The following is a 24,535-nucleotide window of genomic DNA, read 5'->3' as shown; positions in this document are numbered from 1 at the left end:
CAACTTCATCTATAGTTATAGGCTCATCCAAACTGCTTTTTTGATTCTGAGATAATTCAGGTAAGGTTATTTTTGAGAAGAAGGATTCAGCCTCTGTAGGATTAAATTCATTGTTTGTCTTGTATAAAGTTGCGAGATGTGAGTGAAATTTATGGACTATTTTAACTGGATTACAAGTGTAAACATTTTTTGATAATTTCAAACGTATTGGTTTGAAAGATTTGTTAGTTGAATTTAATGCCCGAGCCAAGTATGTACCTGGTTTGTTTGTATTCATGTAGAAATTGTGTTTGGAGCGTTTGAGGGATTTATCAACTGACTCAGTGAGAAATAGATCGTATTCCAATCTAGATTTTTCCAGATGAGATTTTGTACTCTGAGATGGATTATCTTGAAATGATATGTAGGCTGCATTAAAATTGAGTTCTAGTTTTTTTGCTAGATTTTTGCGTTCCCGTTTAAATAGTGCCATTTGTCTTTGTATTGTACCACGCAAGACAGGCTTATGAGCTTCCCACAGTGTTATTGGGGAGATGTCTGTTGTATTATTAATTGATATGTATTCCTTTAAAGATTGTTCAATGGCCATCTGATGTAGTGGGTGTTTGAGCATTATGTCCGGTAAGTACCACGTTGGGTCATGCGCTTTTGGTATGGCTGAGGCTATAGTAGTGTATACTGCATTATGGTCAGACCACGGAATCGGAATTATATCTGATGCAATAATTTCTGGTATCATTCCTATTGTTAGAAAAATATGATCTATTCTTGTGAAGGTTTGATGAGGGTGCGAGAAATAAGTGAATTTCTTTTTCATTGGGTTACTTTCTCTCCATGAATCTACCAGATTGTATTTGGAAAGAAGTTGAGAAAAAGGTAATCTAGAGGTTATTTTGGATGGTGTAAAAGGTGATTTATCTAGAAATGGGAGGAGGACCTGGTTCGAATCCCCACACATTATCACTGTTCCTATTTTGTGTGTATTAATCACTTGTAATATATGTGAGAGGAATGGTGTAGGTTGTTTGTTAGGAGCGTAGTAGGAAATCACCGTGATTGCTGTATCCATTATATAACCCATGAATATCAGGTATCTACCTTCTGGGTCTTTAATTTCTGATGATAAGGTGAATGGTGTGGATCGGTGAAATGCAATTAGAGTTCCCCTTTGCTTGGTACAGGCAGAAGCCGTGTAAATTTGTTGATAAAAAGGAGAAATATATTTTGGAGTAGAATCTTTGGTGAAGTGTGTTTCTTGGAGGCATACTATGTGAGCCTTCTTGTTATGGAAAGTACGGAAGGCTTTGGTCCTTTTTTGAGGGACATTTATTCCCTAAACATTCAGGGAAAGTATATTTAGTGGTGCCATGGCAATAGATCAAATAGTTTTGACTTACTTTTTGTTATGCAGAGCTGACTGCGCAGATCAACCTGTGTGGACTGAAGAGATGAATAGATAGAAAAGAAACCAGTGAATTCTGGAGTAAAGAGTAAACAAAAAACATATGAGATTAGATGATACATTGTATAAATTATTTTTTGCAAGTAATCACAATTTACCCGTGAAAGAGAATAAATATCTCTCTCAGGGGAATAAGTGCCTTCGTCACACTCCCACATAATATGGTTGGGAGAATGAGGAGGGCTAATGGGGGTACACGGATCTTCCGCTTACAGGAGAGAAGTGCTATGTCAAAAGACATCAAAATGATGTTTCATTAATTGGAGTGCAGAATATAGTTTTTGTTGAAATTATTTATTCCAGGGTGGTTGTATATGGTTAGTCTTGCCCTAGGCTAAATAATTCAGTTAGAAAGGTACTGTTAATAACTTTGGTATTGATGAAGATAGTTTGAATTATTTTGGGATTTTAACCCTTTTAGAGTAAACAATTACATATTTTATTCATATGTAACTGTTTACATATGTTAACTCATAAAATTGGGGTTGTATTGCTTCAGATTAGAATAAACAAAAACATAATTCTAGGAACTAGTTAGGTAATAATATATTTGTTTTAAGAAAAGAAAGAAAAAGCTTCCATTACTTCTGGATTATTGAACATATTTGTCCTAAAAAGTAATAAATCTATTGTTATTACCTGATAATATATAACTGAACAAGAATTTCCTTATTTCACTTATATATTCTAAGGCTATATGAATCAGAAGTAATAAGAAATATAACTGGAATGTAACATGATCCCACACAGTGTGTGACTATCAGAATGCAGTTACATTCAGTTACAAATATAGGTTTTTTATAGAGAACCATCTCTTAGTATAATAAATGAAGAGATATCAGGAATTAGGATGTCAGTCCATTGAATCTTCTTGGTCCATGGATGATGTGGCATAACGGCCTCTTTTGTGAGACTGATGATTCCCATTTTGTTCTGGAATTTTCTGGGTGCTGCCTGAAGGTGAAGATGATGCCATTCTTCTGCGTGTGGGAGTGTTGCTGCTTGTGGGTTCTGTCAGATTTAATTTTAAAAGGGTTTGTTGTAGTTCATCTGCTGATCTGCTTCTGTAAATTGTACCTTGGTGGTTAAATCTGACTGAAAAGGGGAAGCCCCATTAATACATAATGTTGTGGCGTTGCAGTTCCATTAGTTGGGGTTTCATGGATCGTCTTTTAGTAATAGTAAGTTGGGATAGGTCAGCAAAAATTTGATAATTGTGTCCTTGAAAATTAAGTTTCTTTTTTTCTCTTGCAGCAATTAGTATTTGTTCTTTCGTTCTGTAATAATGAAATTTTGTGATTATATCACGTGGGGGTCCATCTTTCTTTTTGGCTGTGAGGGCTCTGTGTACTCTGTCCAGTTCTAAACGTTCAATAGGGATATCTGGCTTTAGTTCTTGTAATAGAGCAGTAATAGTAGATTGCAGGTCTGTCACAGTTTCAGGTATTCCCCTTATGCGCAAGTTTGAACGTCTGGCTCTATTTTCGTAATCTTCGAGCTTAGTTTGAAGTATTAAATTCTCTTTTTTTAATTGTTCCAATTCTGTTATATTTTCTTGGGTTGTAATTTCAATTTCATCCATTTTTATCTCTAAGGCTGCGGTGCGGTTTCCCAGCTCTCTTATTTCTTTGGTTAGGCTTTTTGTTATTTGGTCTGAGGTTTGTTTTAAAGCCTTATGAAGCATCTTTTCAAATTGTAATAATATTACTGGGGATACTGAGGAGGCTTGTGGAGAAGTTTGTGAGAGGATTTGTTCTGTATCTGACTCAAATGGAGAGTCTTGCTGTGACATTTTCTGTCTGTGAGAGCGCCCTGATGCTGTATCTTGTGAGGTGACTGGAGCTGCTTCAGCTGGAGTGAGTGCCTGTGAGCTCTTTGTGAGGTGATTTTTATTTCTGCCACGGTTTCCTCCCAGTACCATATTTCCTGCCCAAACTTTCACAGTTTGTTCCCTGGGGCAAAAAGGTTCAAATGGATACCCTTTGAGCCTGCAGGCTCCGCTTTGTCCTTCTCTTCTCTCCTCAGCGGTGTGGAGCTCTAACAATGCATGTCTGCTCCGCTAGGCTCCGCCTCCTGCCCCCGGTCTAGGACTTTTCAAAGATTATCCTACGTTGTATCACATGGTTTGTCAAGGCGTTAATGGAAACTTTACTTTGAATCCTCCCATCTACCACACTCTTCTACTTATAGAGACCCTGTTATAAACCAGCTGTTGACAAGGCCTGTGCTTGCTATCATACTGGAAAAATTAACATTAAAGGTCCAGCTCACTGCTAGTCTAGTCACATTCCTGTCAATCAAGCCCAGATGAAGAGGGGTTTTTGGACCCCTGAAATGCATTGGATACTTTTTAGATTGTTCCTGTGACTTTTATTGGAATAAAGTTGCATCTGACCCTCTTAGTAGTGGTGTGGCACTTCGATTTCCATCTTTGTTACATTATACTGCAAGCCAAAGAGACCCATGACTAGTGGTAGTAGAAAAAGTCCTGGTGTCAATGGCAGGAATAGTGCCCTATCGTTGGTGGCAGTGAGAGGAATAGTGCCCCATTGTTGGTGTCATTGGGAGTAATTGTTCCACATCAATGGTGTCATTGGGAGCAATAGTGCTGGTGTTAGTGGCAGGAGTTATGCCTCGTTGTTGTCAATGAATGGAAAGATGACCCCGGGTCAGACAAAGGCAAGCAAAAGGCTGATTCTGGCACCTGGACTACAGTTTGGAGACTAATGCTTTGGAGCAACCATTCTCAACTTTTTACCCTAAAGGAACGCTTAAATTAAAATAACTTTAAGGTTTTGGGGAACCCCTGATCAAATAAATTCAGCAGGGCTAAGTGGGAAAATGACCCTTACATTGATGGTAACAGCTAAATAGACAGCCAAATAGATCATTGGCATCATTCCGCTGGCTCTAGCAAGGAGCATTACACCTGTAACTAAGCAGGCACCATCTGATAAGAGGTCAGTCAGCCACAGCTCAAGGAACTCCTATCAACTTCTGGAGGAACCCTAGAATCCCATGGAGCCCTAGTTGAGAATGGCTGCTATTGAGTGTCCTAGCCAAGTCTGGTGGGGCTGCTGATGTCACATTCAAGGTGAAGGTGCCCAGCATTAGTCTGTTTTGATGCACCTGCAATGTATTTAGCTAATTTAGGCTGGGTTCACATATGCTGCGGCTGTGGGTCACAGCAGGGGGTCCGGTGTGTCCCTGTTCACCAATTCAGGTGCCAATCAGGTCCAAATTGTTCCCTGAATTCGCACCTGAATCAGAACCAATGACGCACAGGACCCCTTTTAAATGCTGACCATGGTTGCCCCGGAGCTGTGTGAAGTCAGTCACAGTCTCCAGTCATGCAAATTGGATGCGGAGAAACCAGCATCCAATTTGCATATGTGTGAACCCAGCCTCAAAGTGAAAGTTCAATTGGCCTTTAGCACTGGTGAAGAGATCAGATGTACAGTGGGGACGGAAAGTATTCAGACCCCCTTAAATTTTTCACTCTTTGTTATATTGCAGCCATTTGCTAAAATCATGTAGGTTCATTTTTTTTCCTTATTAATGTACACACAGCACCCCATATTGACAGAAAAACACAGAATTGTTGACATTTTTGCAGATTTATTAAAAAAGAAAAACTGAAATATCACATGGTCCTAAGTATTCAGACCCTTTGCTCAGTATTTAGTAGAAGCACCCTTTTGATCTAATACAGCCATGAGTCTTTTTGGGAAAGATGCAACAAGTTTTTCACACCTGGATTTGGGGATCCTCTGCCATTCCTTCTTGCAGATCCTCTCCAGTTCTGTCAGGTTGGATGGTAAACGTTGGTGGACAGCCATTTTTAGGTCTCTCCAGAGATGCTCAATTGGATTTAAGTCAGGACTCTGGCTGGGCCATTCAAGATTAGTCATGGAGTTGTTGTGAAGCCACTCCTTTGTTATTTTAGCTGTGTGCTTAGGGTCATTTTCTTGTTGGAAGGTAAACCTTCGGCCCAGTCTGAGGTCCTGAGCACTCTGGAGAAGGTTTTCGTCCAGGATATCCCTGTACTTGGCCACATTCATCTTTCCCTCAATTGCAGCCAGTCGTCCTGTCCCTGCAGCTGAAAAACACTCCCACAGCATGATGCTGCCACCACCATGCTTCACTGTTGGGACTGTATTGGACAGGTGATGAACAGTGGCTGGTTTTCTCCACACATGCCGCTTAAAATTAAGGCCACAAAGTTCTATCTTGGTCTCATCAGACCAGAGAATCTTATTTCTCACCATGTTGGAGTCCTTCAGGTGTTCTTAAGGAAACTTCATGCGGGCTTTCATGTGTCTTGCACTGAGGAGAGGCTTCCGTTGGGCCACTCTGCCATAAAGCCCCAACTGGTGGAGGGCTGCTGACTTTCTACAACTTTCTCCCATCTCCCGACTACATCTCCGGAGCTCAGCCACAGTGATCTTTGGGTTCTTCTTTACCTCTCTCACCAAGGCTCTTCTCCCCCGATAGCTCAGTTTGGCCGGACAGCCAGCTCTAGGAAGGGTTCTAGTCGTCCCAAACGTCTTCCATTTAAGGATTATGGAGGTCACTGTGCTCTTAGGAACCTTAAGTGCAGCAGAAATTTTTTTGTAACCTTCGCCAGATCTGTGCCTTGCCACAATTCTGTCTCTGAGCTCTTCAGGAAGTTCCTTTGACCTCATGATTCTCATTTGCTCTGACATGCACTGTAAGCTGTAAGGTCTTATATAGACAGGAGTGTGGCTTTCCTAATCTAGTCCAATCAGTATAATCAAACACAGCTGGACTCAAATGAAGGTGTAGAACCATCTCAAGGATGATCAGAAGAAATGGACAGCACCTGAGTTAAATATATGAGTGTCACAGTAAAGGGTCTGAATACTTAGGACCATGTGATATTTCAGTTTTTCTTTTTTAATAAATCTGCAAAAATGTCAACAATTCTGTGTTTTTCTGTCAATATGGGGTGCTGTGTGTACATTCATGAGGAAAAAAATGAACTTAAATGATTTTAGCAAATGGCTGCAATATAACAAAGAGTGAAAAATTAAAGGGGGTTCTGAATACTTTCCGTCCCCACTGTATATAATCTGTATTGTTGAAAAAACTTTGTCTGTAGGAAAATGTAACCAAAGAGCAAAATGGCCATAAAATAACCATCTCTATACATTTGTTTTTTCTCAAGCTTGCATGGCTGTGTTTGCTTTGGACCCTACAACATAATTAGTTTGTTCGATCAATCACATGGAGCTCTGGTTGTCACTTCTGCAGTTTGTTGCTTTTTTGATTTTCAGTGAGATTACCTTTGCCCAGTCTGTAATGATCCCCTGTTGCAGTAAATTGTCATTAAATCATAGAAATACATGGATGCTAAAATAAGAAGCTTTCTGACTACTGCAAAAGCCTTCAAAAGGCTGTCAGGGACAGCAGACTCCAATGACGACAAAAAAGGACATCTGTCACTCTTTTTGTGTCAGGAAAGGCTTTTATCAGTTTAAAAAAAAAAGATTATATTGCATCATGTTTGAGCCCTCTCCTCTTCTGGGAAAGTCGAATTACTCTGTGCTGATCCAGCTCCTCTGCTTCCCCCTCACCTTCTGATGGAGGAGGAGTGAAGGAGAATATTATAAAGAAGCCATTCTCAACCAGGGTTCTGTGGTACCCTAAGGTTTCTCCAGAGTGTGCTAGGGGTTCCTTGAGCTCTGGCTGATTAAGCTCACTGGCTTGACCCACACACGTCCACGCCATCTTGTCCCATAGGAAGTTTCAAGAGGATGACGCGCTTGATGCGGTAAACAGTCAGATCCTCATAGTGAGGCTTGGCCCGCACGCTTCTATGCCACCTTGCCATTCAGGAAGTGATCATAGGTTTGCACACATGATGCAGAAATCTCATCACAGGTTGGTGTTTCATTTCGGGGGTCACATTTTTCTATATAAACACAATAACCATAGCAGGCTTACACCCCAGATGATTGTCAGAAACCATGAAATTAGGCTGAGAAAGAAGTACAGTTAAATCACACTTGTTTAATAATAAAAGTAAAAAGAACAAACGTAGTCAAAACATAGCCAAAGTTCAGTAACCGGAATGGATAGTCAACCAAGCCAGAAGTCAGGGATCAATGTAGTGAAACAGCGAGCAGGATCTGGAGCCAGAAGGGATGTCAGCAAAGCAAGTCTTGAACAGGATCGCAGGAGAGCGTCTCAGTTTCTGTGATGCTGACCAAGGCGAAGGCAGAGCTCCTCTGGACTGGACGGCTTAAGTAGGCAGGACTGATGAGCAGGATTTCATCAACAGCTGAGTAACTGTGGAGAGATAGGAGCTGGCAATCAGCTGACAGCTGAGCGGCCAGCTCAGAGAAGGAAGGGCTGAACCCAACCCTGACAGTACCCCCTCCTCAACGAACCCCTCCCCCTCGGAGGACCACCAGGCTTGAGGGGAAAACGTCTATGGAAATCACGGAGTAGGACAGGAGCATGTACGTCCAAGGATGAGACCCAAGAGTGTTCCTCCGGACTGTACCCTTTCCAATGCACCAGGTACTGTATGGTTCATAACCTGTACAGGGTAAGGACATGGCACCGAGGTGGTAAAGCGGTTGCAGACCAAAGGTTTTAATAAGGAGACATGAAATACATTCAAAATACGCATATTAGAAGGAAGGTCTAATGCGTAAGCCACTGGGTTAATCCTGCGAAGAATACGGAAAGGCCCAATAAACGGAGGTGCGAACTTCAGTGAGGGAACACGAAGTCGGAGGTTGCAAGATGATAGCCAGACCCTGTCCCCAACCTGGTAGGAAGGCGCAGGCAGGCCTCTGCAGTCAGCATGGAGTCTGTACCTATCATTAGCATGTCGCAAAGCCTCCTGGACTTGTGCCCAAGTGGAACGAAGACCACGGAGATGCTCCTCGAACGCAGGAATACTCTGCAGAACAAACATGCCAGGCAACATGGAAGGTTGGAAATCATAATTCGCCATAAACGGGGACAATCGGGAAGCAGAATTCAAGGCACTGTTGTGAGCAAACTCAAAGTAATAGGTCAGACCAGTTGTTATGATGGTCAGAAATATAGCAACGTAGGAATCGCTCCAAGGACTGATTGGCTCGTTCTGTGGCCCCATTAGCCTGCGGGTGATATGCAGAGGAGAAAGCAAGCTGAATTCCCAGCTGTGCACAAAAGGCTCGCCAGAACCGGGACACAAACTGACTACCCCTGTCCGAGACAATCACCTTGAGTAGCCCATGTAAGCAAAAGATCTCCCGAGCAAAAATGGAAGCCAGTTCCTTAGAAGTGGGCAACTTCTTAAGTTAAATACAATGACACATCTTTGAGAACCGGTCAACCACCATAAGGATAACTGTGTTGCCCTGGGAGTTGGGTAACTCCACAATTAAATCCATAGACAGGTGGGTCCAGAGCCTCTCTCCATTGGGTATGGGTTGTAGGAGGCCCACTGGAAGGTGTCGTGGAGTCTTACTCTGAGCACACACGGAACAGGCAGCTACAAAGGCAGTTACATCAACACATAGACTAGGCCACCAGAATTGTTGGTAAATGGCCCAAAAGAGTTAATTCCTCCCAGGTTGGCCAGCAGCCTTGGGAGAATGGTAAGTCTGGAGTACGGCAGTACGGAGACTCTCTGGGACAAAGCAGTGGTCAAAAGGTTTCTCAGGAGGAGCATGGAACTGAGCAGCAAGAATTTTGTCACCCAAAGGAGAAGTGAGACTGGTGCGAACCGTAGCCAGAATACAATCAGGAGGAATCACTGGAACCGGAACTGACTCCAACTTGGAAGTGGAGGAAAATTTTTGTGACAATGCGTCAGCCCTTACATTCTTAGTACGGGGTAACAATGAGGCAATGTAATTGAAACTTGACAAGAAAAGAGCCCATCGTGCCCTTCTGGGAGAGAGGCATTTAGCCTCAGAGAAGAATGTGAGATTCTTAAGGTCAGTAAGAATGAGAATCGGCACAGTGGTACCTTCAAGGAGATGTCTCCATTCTTTCTTTAGAGAGCCAACAGCTCTCTATCACCAATCTCATAATTGCACTCCACAGGTGACAATTTCTTGGAAAAGTAGCCACAAGGATGCATAGCGCTCTCAGAGGTAGGATGTTGAGACAGAAGGGCGCCAACACCAGTCTCAGAAGCATCAACCTCAAGGATAAAAGGTAACATAGGATCAGGATGTGCCAACACAGGAGCAGAAACAAAGGCAGCCTTGAGACTCTCAAAGGCCTTAATGGACTCTGGAGACCAACTCTGTGGGTTACAGTCCTTTCTGGTCATATCAGTCAGGGGCTTGACCAGAGACGAGAAGTTACGAATAAACTTCTGATAATAGTTGGCAAAGCCCAGGAAATGCTGCAGAGGATGTAAACCTATGGGTCAGGGCCACTGTAGAACTGCTGCTGGACCCACAGGTCTGGGTCCATCGAAAAACCAGCAGTGGAAATGACATAACCCAGGAATTTAACCTGTTAATGATGGATCTCGCACTTCTCCAGTTTACAATAGAGATTGTTCTCTCTTAGTTTCTGAAGCACAGAACAGACATCTGTGTGGTGGCTCTCCAGGGACTTGGAAAATATGAGGATAAATAAATGCAGTTTTCCACTCGTCACCCTCCTTAATCCTCATGAGATTGTATGCCCCTCTCAAATCAAGCTTCATGAAAAACGTTGCTCCCTTGAGTTGGTCAGATAATTCCGTAATCAACAGAATCGGATAGGCATTCTTAATCGTGAAACGATTGAGACCCCTATAATCAATACAAGGTCTCAGTTCACCACTCTTCTTCTTCACAAAGAAGAAACCAGCAGGAGACGAGGATTTGCAGATGAAACCTTGAGAAAGTGCATCTGCAACATACTCCTCCATGACCTTATCCTCCAAGACTGACAAAGATTAAACCCATCCTCGAGGAGGTATGGCACCAGGTTGAAGGTCAATTGCGCAATCATACAGCCGGTGGGAGTCAAACTACCGGCTTGACCTTTGTCAAAGACATTGCTAAAATCGCGGTACTCCTCCGGCAGGGAGGAAAGTGAAGAGGTGCACAGGATCTTGGCTACCTTCTGGAAGCATGTCTCACTGCATTGTTATGACCAGGAGAGAACCTCAGCACGGAGCCAATCAAAAGAGGGATTGTGCCTCTGTAACCAAGGATAACCAATAACCAGCGGAAACTTAGCTGAGGAAATAACTTGGAATTGGATTATCTCATGGTGAAGAGCCCCTACGGCCATGGACAACAGAACCGTCTCATGAGTCACATGCGCAGGCTGTAGAGGTCTCCCATCAAGAGCCTCAATGGCAAGTGGAGTGTCACACAGCTGCAGCGGAATCAAGTGCTTCGATACAAAGGCAGCATCAATGAACAGGTCTGCAGCCCCAGAGTCGATTAGAGCCTGTATCTCGACGGACGACTCATCCCAAGAAAGGGTAACCGAGACCAGGGGCTTATCCTTCTGGATAACTGGGGATGAAACAACACCACCTAAGGTCTGTCCATGACAGGACCTCAAGGTTCGGGCATTCTCTGGATGGGTAGGACAAGACTTAAAAAAGTGACCTGCCTGGCCACAGTAAAGACACAGTCTCTCCCTCCTCCTAAAGGTTCTTTCATCCGCAGAAAGACACGTAAAGCCCAGGTGCATGGGTTCACCTTCACTGACCGACTCGGTACTGGGAGGCACAGGTGGGACTGCAAAGCTCAGAGACAAACGTACAGGAGGCTTCCGCAAGCATTCCTTAAAAGAGAGTCTTTCTCTGAGTCTTGAGTCAATGAGGATGGCAAAAGTGATCAACTTCTCCAGTTCAGTGGGTATATCTCGGGCTGCTATCTCATCCTTGATGGTATCAACAAAAAATTCAAAGTGTGGCGCTATTTGTTCTGTGTATAAAATATAAAAAGGCTAAGCGTTTAAGTAACATCAAAACATTACAATGTGAACAAGGAGAATGCCACATGAGCACATGTGACAGTGACTAGTGAACAAAATAGTAATATATATGTGTTCAATTCAAATAAACATCAAAGACGATATCATATATAAAGTCCATAACACAAAAAATAGATAAAAGTCTGTGATAACAGTGCAATGATGAGCAGGTGTTTTCTTGTACGTGCAGAAAAATTAATTGGATCCGGTAGCCTGGTAGATAAATGGACCATGGAAGACCAGAGGTGCACGGAAGTTTGAAAACAGTGCCAGGACCATCACCAGAAACTATGGAGGCTTACCAGAAGTAGTGGCCTGAAATAGCATATGCCATACAGGTCAAAAAGGCTTGATGACCAACAGGTCTAGATGTGTTATCTGGTCAGATGTCATCACCACACAGAACGAGGGGGGGGGAAATGGTCAGCACGACTTCCTCATTAGTAGATGTACCACCATAAGCCAAGCGAAAGATTCGTGTTGCGTGTGAGGGATAAAAACACTCACATAGTGTAATGACGTTTAAACTTGGATTTATTTAAAAATTAGCAATAAAAAACAAACTCACATTTTTTGAAGATAAGAATAGCATGTAAATCGTGTAGCGGTAGTCGTGAGCTTAGCCTTTTTATATTTTATACACAGAACAAATTGTTGTTACTTTTGATCCTGAGTCTACGGGTGTGTTGGCTGCTTCTCTAGTTTACTTTTAGCGCAGCGCTGTACTTAACCCTTTTAACATCCTTGATGGTATCCAAGAGACCATGCGAAAAAGCAGCCACGAGGGCCTCATTGTTCCACGCAACCTCTGCTGCCAGAGTACGGAATTCAATGGCTTAGTCGGCAACACTTCTCATACTCTGTTGGACATGAGGCACTTGACAGCAGAAGCGGAGCGTGCCGGAACACCAAATACCCTTTTAAACGAAGCCACAAACTCAGGGTAGCTCAAGACAACAGGTTTTTGCGCCTCCCATAGAGGGTTTGCCCAGGCCAAGGCTCTCTCAGAAAGCAAAGCTATCATGAACCCTACTTTGCTTCAGTCTGTGGGAAACTCCTGGGGCAGCATCTCAAAGTATATCTTAACCTGGTTGAGAAACCCTCTGCATTGGACTGGATCGCCCCTAAATCGCTGGGGAAGCGGAGCGGAACCAAATATACCTCTTATAGAGGTAATACTCGTGTCGGGTGCCTGCACAGAGACTGGACATAGGTTGTACCGGGGCGGCCACAGTGGGAGTTTCCAGGAGGGCCGTGCGACTCAGGAGCATTTGTAAGGTCATGGCAAACTGATCCATGCGGTGATCCAGTTGATCCAATCTGGAAAAAATATTACCAACAAGTGGATTGACTGCATCTTCTGAATTCATGGCCTTCACCTACTGTCAGAAACCATGAAATCAGGCCGAGACAGAAGTACAGTTAAATCACACTTGTTTAATAATAAAAGTAAAAAGAACAAACGTAGACAAAACATAGCCAAAGTTCAGTAACCGGAACGGATAGTCAGCCAGGCCAGAAGTCAGGGATCAATGTAGTGGAACAGCCAGCAGGATCTGGAGCCAGAAGGGATGTCAGCAAAGCAAGCCTTGAACAGGATCGCAGGAGAGCGTCTCAGTTTCTGTGATATTGACCAAGGCGAAGGCAGAGCTCCTCTGGACTGGACGGCTTAAGTAGGCAGAACTGACGAGCAGGATATCATCAACAGCTGAGTAACTTTGGAGAGATAGGAGCTGGCAATTAGCTGACAGCTGAGCAGCCAGCTCAGAGAAGGAAGGGTTGAACCCAGCCCTGACAATGATGTCTTTGTGGACGAAACGCGTCGGGGCGAGCCTAGCTGATGCCATTGCATTAAACATCCTGCTATCTGTATACTCCTACAAGCGCTTTTATATTCATCCAAATGTGAATGTTCCTACTTTTAATAAATTCCTTTTATACGCCTACGGTTTTACACTATGTGGAGCATTTGTTTCATTTTTGGTTATACCGTGTGAATTGTGTCAACCCTTTGCTTGAGACTACCAGACTATTGGGTTTTTATCACTTCAAGCCATCCGAGTGACTGAGGGATCACCCCCCATCCTAGCCAGAAATTAAAGGTGCAGAAGTTCCATCCCATTGGTGTTTATACACCACGAGCCTTGGTGACTCATTGGGCATATGCCTTACTGAGTCCATAAGTTCCAGTAAGCCTTCTCAAAATTGGGGGTGGCTGTCTTCTACTGTATATTCACGTGATTCCTAGGATTTACTGATGCCATAAGGACTAAACCTCCTTGTCTGGATCAATTTATTTTTCACTTTGTGGACTGTTTTTTCTGTCACTCCTAAGTATCGATATTATTATATTGACACATTCACGTTTGTCACATTTTTTACATGGTTAATGTTCATTCATTATCAATGTGAAATGTTCATTCATGTCACCTTATAAGAATATGAGTCTTTTTGCAAAGGCACAAAACCTCAAATAACTGTATTTCTGGCTAACCAAAATTGACCATATGAATAAAGCTGGCCATACACTAGTAGATATTTGAACGAACATTCATACAAATGTCCAGTAACTTGATGATTGTTGTTCTGAAGTACTTCAAAAAAAGTTTGCTTTTAACATTGAATTTCGGAGTAAATGGAGTTTCCTGAACAAAAAAACATATACAGAAAATTGTTAATTTGAGAGAAATCTCCATCCTGCTCCTTTGAATTTTGTCACTGTAATCAAAAAAGAACTTTGATTTGACCCAACTAAACATTAGACTTGAACAAACATTCTTAACCAGTTCAGTTTTGGAAGGTTTTACCCCCTTCCTGACCAAGCCATTTTTTGCGATACGGCACTGCATTATTTTAACTGACAATTGCACGGCCGTGCGATGCTGTTCCCAAATAAAATTGATGTCCTTTTTTTCCCACAAAGAGAGCTTTGTTTTGGTGGCATTTGATCACCTCTATGGTTTTTATTTTTTGCGCTATAAACAAAAAAAGACTAATAATTTTGAAAAAAAAAACAACATTTCTCATTCATTCACTAACAGACACAGCTTTCTTTATTCAGAACGGTAGGGTTATATCATCTCTGCAGGAGAAGGACTAGGCAGAACAAAAAAACAACCCCTGGCTACGCCCATGGGCTGTCCTCTGTCAGTATATAACCCCCTCCCTGCTCTAGGTATTCAGTTTTTTCTGCCTAGTCAGGAGTAAGGACCTGGTTCCCTGCTGGGATCTCTAGTTCTGGGAATTTTTTTGTTGTTTGTTATTTTCTCTTTTTCCTGGATTTTTTCCGGAGAGATCTACAATCAACTGCCAGGCTGGGCGATGGGCTGGATGCTCGATCCAGTGGTCACCCCAATCTGGGCAGTGAGTGCACGCAGACCACAGCTACGCGCTAGGTCGGTCGCGACATAGCCCCACTGGACAGGGGCTGGCCCTGTGAGTTAAATGTCTCGCGAGGTCGCATACATCCGGGTCTTGGCCTGTGTCGCAGCGTTCCTCATGGCCGACAGCCCCCCCACTTCGGTGGGGAGGAGGATCTGTCTGGGAGCGTTACCCGCGCTTTTCACTGGAGATGTAAGTAAGGAGTCCCCTCCTCTCCTTCCCCAAAGTGGTATGGGGCGCAGGTACTCCCTGGGGTGGTCGGTCCCTCCGGTAGGCCCTCTGTGGACCTTTGTGTGGGTATTGGGTCAGATTCGGCTGAGTTAGGAAACCAGGGTTCCCTGGTTTGGTGGCTCGCACTCCAGTTCTTCGGCGGGATAAATCCTTTCTCCCCTTGTATTAAACAGGATGACCCCAATGCCAGTTAGGATGTCCTGGGACTGAGCTTTGCTCAGGGTCATTGTACGCTGGTGGAATCCGGACTACCAAGTAATATCCTGGAACTTCGAGCGATCAGGCTATGTCTGGATCATGGGCGGATCGATTTCGGGGGCTCCCGGTACAGTTCTAGTCGGACAGGGCAACCAAAATGCCCTTCGCCAGGGTGGGTCAAATAGGCTGTGGTGGCCCTGGCTGTTGCCAGTATTTCCCGGTGGGCAGAATGGTTCGTCCGGACCTTTTCCGATGTATGCATTCCAGGAGTGGAATGCTGACAGGCGGAAACCTCAGTTGGCGAGGGTTGGACCACGGATGGGCCCTTCACCGGGCCATGTTTCTTCGGGTTTGTTCCCGCTGGGACACTCATGAGGTAGTTCTCTTGGTGTCCTGGTTCAACTGGACGGTACCAAGGTTTCTGGTAAGGTCACGGGTTGCTCTGGCAGCTCTGGTGGCCCATGGGGCCAGTGATGTTTAACTATGCCTCTCCTCCTCTCCAGCTTCTGTTGTGGCTTTTACGCAGAATCACGGCTGCGGGGGTTCCAGTCATTCTATTATCCCCGGATGGGTCCAGTCAAACCGGGTGCGCCTGGTCGTCAGCGTTCCTTGTTGACTGCCTCTCAGGAAGGATCTATGGTCCCAGGGCCATTCTTCCATTCTGCCTTAGAGTCACTGGTTTTAATGGCCTGGCTGTGCTGAGCCAGGTGTGGCAGTTCGGACACTGTTGATGGCTAGGGAGTCCATCTTTTAGGAGGTTTTAACCTCCGGGTGTGGAGAGTGCATATATCCTGGTGTGAATCACCGGGCATCCAATCTTGTTCTTTCTAGGGGACTACAATTCCGACCCCCATTTACGGGGGGGTTTAGCAGGAATGCGCTTCGAGTACCATCGAGGGCCAAGTGTCAGCCTGGGTGGTCGTCTTCAGCATCCCCTGGGCTCGCGCTTCCTGGTGTGTACCTTTATTCAAGGGGTTAGACGTCTGTTTCCACCGGTGCAGTTTTTTCTATCGCTGTGGGATCTGAACTTGGTGTTTTCGGTTCTCCAGGAGCCACTCTCTCACTCCCTCTCTCAAAATATCGGGAGATTCCACTGCTCTTCTGTCTCGGAGGGTGAACTCGTGGTGGCCTTCACCTCTGTTCACAGGGTGTCAAAAAGGGTGGCGTTATCTTCTCGTTCACCTTACCCAGGTTTAGGTGGTGCTTTGCCCTTTTCTATAGTTCCGCCCCTGGGTTTTCATTTGAACAAGGACATTGTGTCCCTGGCAAATTCCTTGGGATGTGTTGCCAGGGACACAACACATCCCAAGGAATTTGCCTGGGATGTGGTTTGGGGGTTTCGGTTGTATTTGCCTGCCACTGAGTCTTGTAGAGGTCAGGCTCTCTGTACTCATGGACAGGCCAAGAAAGGGGCTGTTTGCTTCTTCTGCGACCTTCTTCTAGATGGATCAGACAGATTATGACTCTGAGCTATTCTGTCAGGAATCGGGTTCCTGCTTTCCCTGTTACGGCTTATTCTTCTCGGGCGCCTAGTGCGTCTTGGGCCTTCTGTCTTCAAGTGTTCGTGGCGCATTTTTCACAAGTTCTACGAAGTGGATGGGTTGGCATCTGCAGGTGCCTTTTTTGGCCACAAGCTTTTTTGCAGGTTGCTGTAAGAGGGTCTAATCCCTCTTGAGGGGTATCATTCAGGTTGGATTCCAGCTTGTCCTGTGTGAAACTCCTGTTACCTGGTTGGCTTTTGTGTTAGCCTTGGGATTTTTCGCTGTCCCACCCCTTATGTTCAGCACTGCTTTGGGATGTTCCTACCGTTCTGAATAAAGAAGGCTGTCTGTGTCAATGAACGAATGATAAAATAGGATTTTTTACTTACCGTAAAATCCGTTTCTCTGAATTAATTGACAGACACAGCACCCACCCCTCTATGAAGTTTTTTGATACTTCTATTACTGCTTGCAACTAAACTGAATGCCTAGAGCAGGGTGGGAGTTATATACTGATGGAGGACAGCCCATGGGCATAGCCAGGGGTTGTTTTTTTTGTTCTGCCTAGTCCTACTCCTGCGGAGATGATATAACCCTACCGTTCTGAATAAAGAAGGCTGTGTCTGTCAATGAACTCAGAGAAACGGATTTTACGGTAAGTAAAAAATCCTATTTTTTTACTTTCTGCTATAAAATATATCCAATAAAAAAAATGTAAAAAAATCTAATTTCTCCATCAATTTAGGTAAATATGTATTCTGCTACGTTTTTGGTAAAAAAAATCCAAATAAGTGTATATTGACTGGTTTGCGCAAAAGTTATAGTATCTACAAACTGTAGGATATTTTTATGAAATTTTTATTTATTTAATTTTTTTTTTACTAGTAATGGCAGCAATCAGCAATTTTTATCAGGACTGCAACATTGCGGCAGACAGATCAGACACCTGACAATTTTTTGGGGACCATTGACACCAATAAAGTGATCAGTGCTAAAAAATATGCACTGTTACTGTACTAATGACACTGGTGATCAAAAGGTTAAATGTGTCCCTATGAGTGCTTTCTAACTGTGGGGAGGTGCTTTCACTAAAGGAAAATGGAGATCCTTGTTTCTGCTTAGCAGAAACACAAGATCTCAATTTACCTATCTGGCAGAAGGGTGATCTGCCTTGTTTACATATTCAGACCGCCGTTCTGCCTCTCCTCAGAATGATCGTGGGTGGCCGCCGGACCCACAGTGTCCAATCACAGTGGGAGCGGGGCTGCGGTGTCACACGTGCACGCCCCAGAGCTGAAGAATAAAATCACGTACAGGTAAGTGATTTCGCGCTTAAAATCCCTGGCGGTATTCCCCAGTGTGGCTCGGGGTGGATTTTCAGCACCAAAAGCGGTAACCCCGAGCCACAATCGGGATCGCATCGCAGGATCCAGGTACAGCAAACTTACCTTGTCCCCAGCATCCTACGATGTCCTCCCTGCTCTGTGTGCGAGCCGTCCTCCGCTCGATTCATCACAGCGCCGAGCTCTGTTCCCTGCGAGCGTTGCGATGCAGGGGGACGGATAACGGCGCCAAATTCAAAAAGTAAAACACACAATACATATACAGTACACTGTAATCTTACAGATTACATTACTGTATCAATTTATTTCACCTCCCTTTTGTCCCTAGTGGTGTGTCCAGTCCCCTGCATGCAGTTTTATATTATAAATACTGTTCTTTCTGCCTGGAAACTGGAGATTGTCCATAGCAACCAAAACTGTCCCTTTACATCAAAAGCGATTTTAGACCAGCTAAAAAACAACGATAATAAATTAGAATCACTTGCAGAATTGAGCGATAGTAATGACAGCGACAATTCTGCAACTGAGCAAATTTCAGTGTTTTTGATTTGATTACATTATTGAATAATTTTTATTATTATTATATTAATATTTGTTATAATTATTTATAGTTATTTATTATATCATAATTTATGATTTCGTGTTTCAAACGTTATGTCTACTAGACTCTGGTTTGGACAGATACACACGGTCGGACTTTTCGTCTACAAAAGTCCGACGGACGCCGACGGACTAAAGCTGTCTGACAACCTGATCGTGTGAGGGCTTCCTCGGACTTTCAGCGGACTTTTCCAGCCGCAAATCTGACGGACTTTAGATTTGAAACATGCTTCAAATCTTTACGTCGTAACTACGCCGGACCCAGAAATCCGCTCGTCTGTGTGCTAGCCCGACGGGCAAATACCTGCGCTAGGGCAGCTATTGGCTACTGGCTATCAACTTCCTTATTTTAGTCCGGTGTACGTCATCACGTACGAATCCGTCGGACTTTTGTGTGATCGTATGTAGGCAAGTCCGTTCGTAAGAAAGTCCGCCAAAAGTCCGCCAAAAGTCAGTCGAAAGTCTGTCGGACAGGCTGTCGGACTTTTGTAGCCGAAAAGTCCGACCGTGTGTACGCGGCATAAGAATTACAGGCCTACAATATAAAACGCCAAATTTTCATGCAAAATAATTGTACCGCTTTCAGCATCAAAAATCTGAAATAATCATACTGCCAGGGAGGTTAAGGGCCACCCTGCTGCAGTAAATGTACGTGGGGCGGTCCTTAAGTGGTTAAAATGAAAATTTCTCACAAAAACTAGTGTATGGCCAGCTTTAGGCTTTAAATGACTTAAAAACTAAAATGTAATCTGAAGGTTCATTATGACATGGTGATACCATTTTGCGCAAATAGCTATTATGTTTATTTTCTTACCACACTATTTGCGATTGATGCTTCTGGATATTATGACTGTTTTTTATATATCTTTTATACGGAAACATAATAAACAAAGTAATTAAAAGTGAAAACTAAAAAAGAAATTTCAATGTCCCTCACTATGTTTCCATATTTGCAATTAAATAGGCAAGATACATCATCTATGATGGCAATTCCCCATAGTTAAACATTTTAAAATGTAAAATGTAATTAATTCCATTACCCATACTCATATACACTATATTATCAACAGTATTTGCCTTTACACGCACATGAACTTTAATGGCACCCCAGTCTTAGTCCGTAGGGTTCAATATTGAGTTGGCCCACCCAGTCAAGTTCCTCCACACCAAACTCACTCATCCATGTCTTTATGGACCTTGCATTGTGCATTGGTGCACAGTCATGTCGGAAGAGGCCATCCCCAAACTGTTCCCACAAAAGTTGGGAGCATGAAATTGTCCAAAATGTCTTGGTATGCTGACGCCTTAAGAGTTCCCTTCACTGGAACTAAGGGGCCAAGCCCAACCCCTGAAAAACAACCCCCACGCCATAACCCCCCCCTGCACCAAGTGATTTGGACCAGTGCAAAAAGCAAGATCCATAAAGACAAGGATGAGCGAGTTTTGGATGGAGGAACTTGACTGGCCTAAACAGAGTCCTGACCTTAACCCGATAGAACACCTTTGGGATGAATTAGAGCTGAGACTGCGAGCCAGACCTTCTCTTTCATGTCAGTGCCTGAACTCACAAATGATTAAAGTTCATGCGTGTAAAGGCAGGCGTCCCAATACCTTTGACAATATAGTATATCTTTATCTCCACATAATATACTTTTAAAGAAACCTATCTTGAATATCTCAAAATTTAAGAACCCTCATTTCTTACATAATCCTAGCGGTGAAAATCTCAAAAGCCCACTCTTGGAAAAACCCCAAGATACATTTTGGGGTACTCCAAAAATAAAATATCTTGGATCACTATACATAAAAAAAAAATATCTAGTATAATAACTGACAGACTTCCTTTAAATGAGCATGGGATCCCTGGATCAGATATACAGTATATCTAAATAATATGAATATAGATATAATCTCCAAGGAATTCCAAACTTCGTCCAGTCCTACATAATTATAGCTCAATCCTGTCTCCATAGGTCTATTCAATCCCCTAAGTCTTGTTCTGATCCCTCTCCTATCTCACAATTACTCTGTCATGTTCTTAAACCAACCTATCACTCCAAAGGTAATTACAGTGAAACTTGTTAACAGCTACATGGCCTGCTCTAGAGATCCAATTTGACGATATAATGAATATCAACCTCAATATCCCCCGTTATGTATAGTTATGTTTCTGTTTTAACAATGTACTTACCAAAATAACCAAGGTATTTGAAAACTCTTTATTTTAATACAACAGATTGTAACATATTGAATTAAATTGCACAATGATACATCAACAGTCTTGTTCAGGAGAAAATAACTATTATAAGATAAAAATCAGAAGGTACAAAAGCTACGTACACCCACGTACACCCACACTATAGGTACTATTATAAGATGTAAATAATAATATTCAACAAACTTGTTAGATAAATATATTGGAAAAGAAAAAAAATGTTAAAGAATTTCTTGCTGCTGAAAGCAAATTGACAAAATCTATAGCAAATATAAGCAAAAGTATAAACATTACAAAAAAAAATGTCTTCAGTAAAATCAAATTTTCACATACTGCTGGCATTCTTGGAAACTCAATCAAATCTGAAATTTCCCTTTAAATAAAAATACAGTAGGAGAATAAAAAACATTTGTTTTTTTATGGAGGTAGCATTTTGCACTTGGAAACCTAATACATATACATACTACAGCCAATGTTAAACTATTAATCCATCAAAAGATATCAAGCTTGAGTGGCTTGAAATGTAATTAGTAGGACCCTGAAATTGATTTATATTACCTGTACTGCCTATGTATTGCTTTGTTTGATAAATGGCTTGATGCTTCAGTGCATTCATGGAAGCGAAGAAAACATCATTTAAAAATATTATTATATTCTGATAATAAAATGGAGATGACCTCATACTAAGACAACGGCACACATTCATTTACACAGCATGCAGTTTAGAAAATAATATTTTATTAAGTAATATTGTGTACTGGGTGAGCATTTCTATGTTCTTAACTGTATGAAAATGTGATTACTATAACCATATAGATATAAATGGTATAATCTAAAAATACAAATCTAAATATTATGGAATCATATCATTCCAATACTAATTTGTTGGTGCTTTCCCTTGAGACTAAAGTGGTTGTAAAGTCAGAAGGTTTTTCTTTATCTTAATGCATTCTATGCATTAAGATAAAAAGCCTTTTGTGTGTAGCAGCCGCCCCCCCCCCCCCAATACTTACCTGAGGTCCCTCTCTGTCCAGCGATGTCCATGAGTGCCGCAGCCGTCTGAGATTCTCCCTCCTGATTGACTAAGACACAGCAGCATCACCATTGGCTGCTGCTGCTGTCTATCAAAGTCAGCTAGCCAATCAGGGTAGAGAGGGGCTCTGTGTCTGAATGGACACGGGGAGCTGTGACTCGGGTGCCCCCATAGGAAGCTTCTTGCTGTGGGGGCACTGAATAGGAGGGAGGGGCCAGGATCACAGAAGAGGGACCCGAGAAGAAGAGGGTCCAGTCTGCTCTATACAAATCCACTGCAATAGAGCAAGTAAGTATAATATGTCTGTTATTTTTATAGGGAAAAAAATGAGACTTTACAATCACTTTAATGTGGGTAGCACAGTGGCTAAGTGGTTGGCACGTCTGCCTAGCAGCATTAGGGCCATCAGTTTGAATCCCAACCATGGCTCTACCTGCCTGGAGTTTCGTTGTTCTCCTTGTGCCTGCATGGGTTTCCTCTGGGTACTCTGGTTTCAGGGACATGCAGTCAGGGGAGGCAGGTGAGGCAGACAAAAATAGAAAATCCACTTCGAGGGTCGTAGCTCAGCGACCTGGGGTCAAAGAAACCTGAAATTTGGGGGGTAGGTAGCTGAAGTCCTATCCCACCACTGGTTCTGGAGATACGGGGCTCATTGTGCAGCCTGTCAGAAGCTACATACAGAGCGTCCAGTTTAAATACAAGCTGGCATACACTGTTTTCAGCATACTGAGAGGATGAGCTCTCAGTGCCTCTGCCTCTCAGACAGAGGCGGCTCTCTAATTAGGCAAATTAGGCGGTCGCCTAAGGCTTCACACGCACAGGGGCCTCGCAGCCGCCTAATTTGCCTGTTCTCAATCACTGAAGTTGACGCCGGCGGCTCCGCCTACCCCTACTGGGACTCTGTGGCTTAGGAGCTGACGGACAAATCAGATACTGCCCACAGCCTAAAGAATAGCGGCCTCATCACGGAGCGTCCCAGTCCGTGGGGCCTCATGTGTAAGTTTTGCCTAAGGCCTCACAAAGCCTAGAGCCGCCTCTGCTCTCAGAGGCACTGAGCTCAATGGACAGCTTGGAGTCTTCGACCAATGGTAAAGTACCATTATCCCCAGCTGTCCAATAAAAATGCTGCAGTGGAGGCACACCTCTCACTGCAGTGTCATAGAAGGGGGCATGTGTCTCAAAGACAAATGCTCCCTTCCAGCCCATCCCTCTTAACTACAAGGAAAAAACATGGCTTTATGGGTATAAGATTTACCCACAATCCCATGTTTTTCTCACACAGTTAAGAGGGAGAATCAGAATCTGCTGCTGCTGAAAAGGTACTGTTATAATCAAGCTAAATCATATATCATTATGCTATATGTTATAAGTAGGGATGAGCCCTATGTTCGCCTGTTCGCCAAATAGCGAACAATTTGGGAAGTTCGCGGCAAATTCGAAAGCCACAGAACACCCTTTAAAAGTCTATGGGAGAAATCAAAAGTGCTCATTTTAAAGGCTTATAAAAAGTGTTTGGGGACCCGGGTCCTGCCCCAGAGGACATGTATCAATGCAAGAAAAAGTTTTAAAAACGGACGTTTTTTCAGGAGCAGTGATTTTAATAATGCTTAAAGTGAAACAATAAAAGTGAAATATTCCTTTAAATTTCGTGCCTGGAGGTGACTATAGTATGCCTGTAAAGTGGCACATTTTTCCCGTGTTTAGAACAGTCCCTGCACAAAATGATATTTCTAAAGGAAAAAAAGTAATTTAAAAGTACTCGCGGCTATAATTACCGTATTTATCGGCATATAACACGCACCGGCATATAACACGCACCCCAATTTAGGAGGGAATTTTAAGGAAAAAAAACTTTTAGAAGGGAAGTTGAAGGAAAAAAAACTTACATTTAAATGCCCATCATTGCAGCCTTGTCAGTGCAGCCTTGCCCCAGTGCAGCCTTGTCAGTGCAGCCATGTCAGTGCAGCCATGTCAGTGCAGCCTTGTCAGTGCAGCCATGTCAGTGCAGCCTTGTCAGTGCAGCCTTCCCCAGTACAGCCTTGTCAGTGCAGCCTTCCCCAGTGCAGCCTTGTCAGTGCAGCCTTCCCCAGTGCAGCCTTGTCAGTGCAGCCTTCCCCAGTGCAGCCTTCCCCAGTGCAGCCTTCCCCAATGCAGCCTTCCCCAATGCAGCCTTGCATCCTGTGATCCCTGCCATCCTGTCTTTCAAAATCGCCGACCGCGATTTGAAAATGGCGCCGCCGGCGCCGAAATACACAGAGCCGGTCCTCGGCTCTTCTCGGCGGCTCTCGTTTACTTTCGGCTCCACTCGTAGTCCCGTAGTACACTCGGCTAGGTTCAGGCGGCGCTCGAGTGAAGACGAAAGTGGCCGAGAAGAGCCGAGGACCGGCACTGTGTATTTCGGCGCCGGCGGCGCCATTTTCAAATCGCAGTCGGCGATTTTGAAAATCTGACAGCTCCGGATCGCAGGGGATCGGCATATAGCACGCACCCGCGATTTTCCCCTGATTTTAAGGGGAAAAAAGTGCGTGTTATATGCCGATAAATACGGTAATTGTCGGGTCACAGCAATACAGATAAAAGTCATTGAAAAAAACAGCATGGAATCCGTTTACATACCCGGGTGGTCCTGCCTAC

The 24,535-nt window shown here is 43.5% G+C and overlaps 1 protein-coding gene across 1 annotated transcript in view; it reads left to right on the top strand.

The window, feature by feature from the left end:
- LHCGR (luteinizing hormone/choriogonadotropin receptor) overlaps nt 1-24,535 on the top strand; it is a 272,081-nt gene that overhangs the window by 149,321 nt on the left and 98,225 nt on the right. The gene's annotated exons all lie outside the window — the stretch shown is intronic.

The sequence above is a fragment of the Aquarana catesbeiana genome, linkage group LG04, assembly GCF_042186555.1.
Source record: "Aquarana catesbeiana isolate 2022-GZ linkage group LG04, ASM4218655v1, whole genome shotgun sequence".
Taxonomy (NCBI): Eukaryota; Metazoa; Chordata; class Amphibia; order Anura; family Ranidae; genus Aquarana; species Aquarana catesbeiana.
The sequence above is the reverse complement of the archived record's forward strand: the minus strand, read 5'-3'. Positions and strand labels throughout refer to the sequence as shown.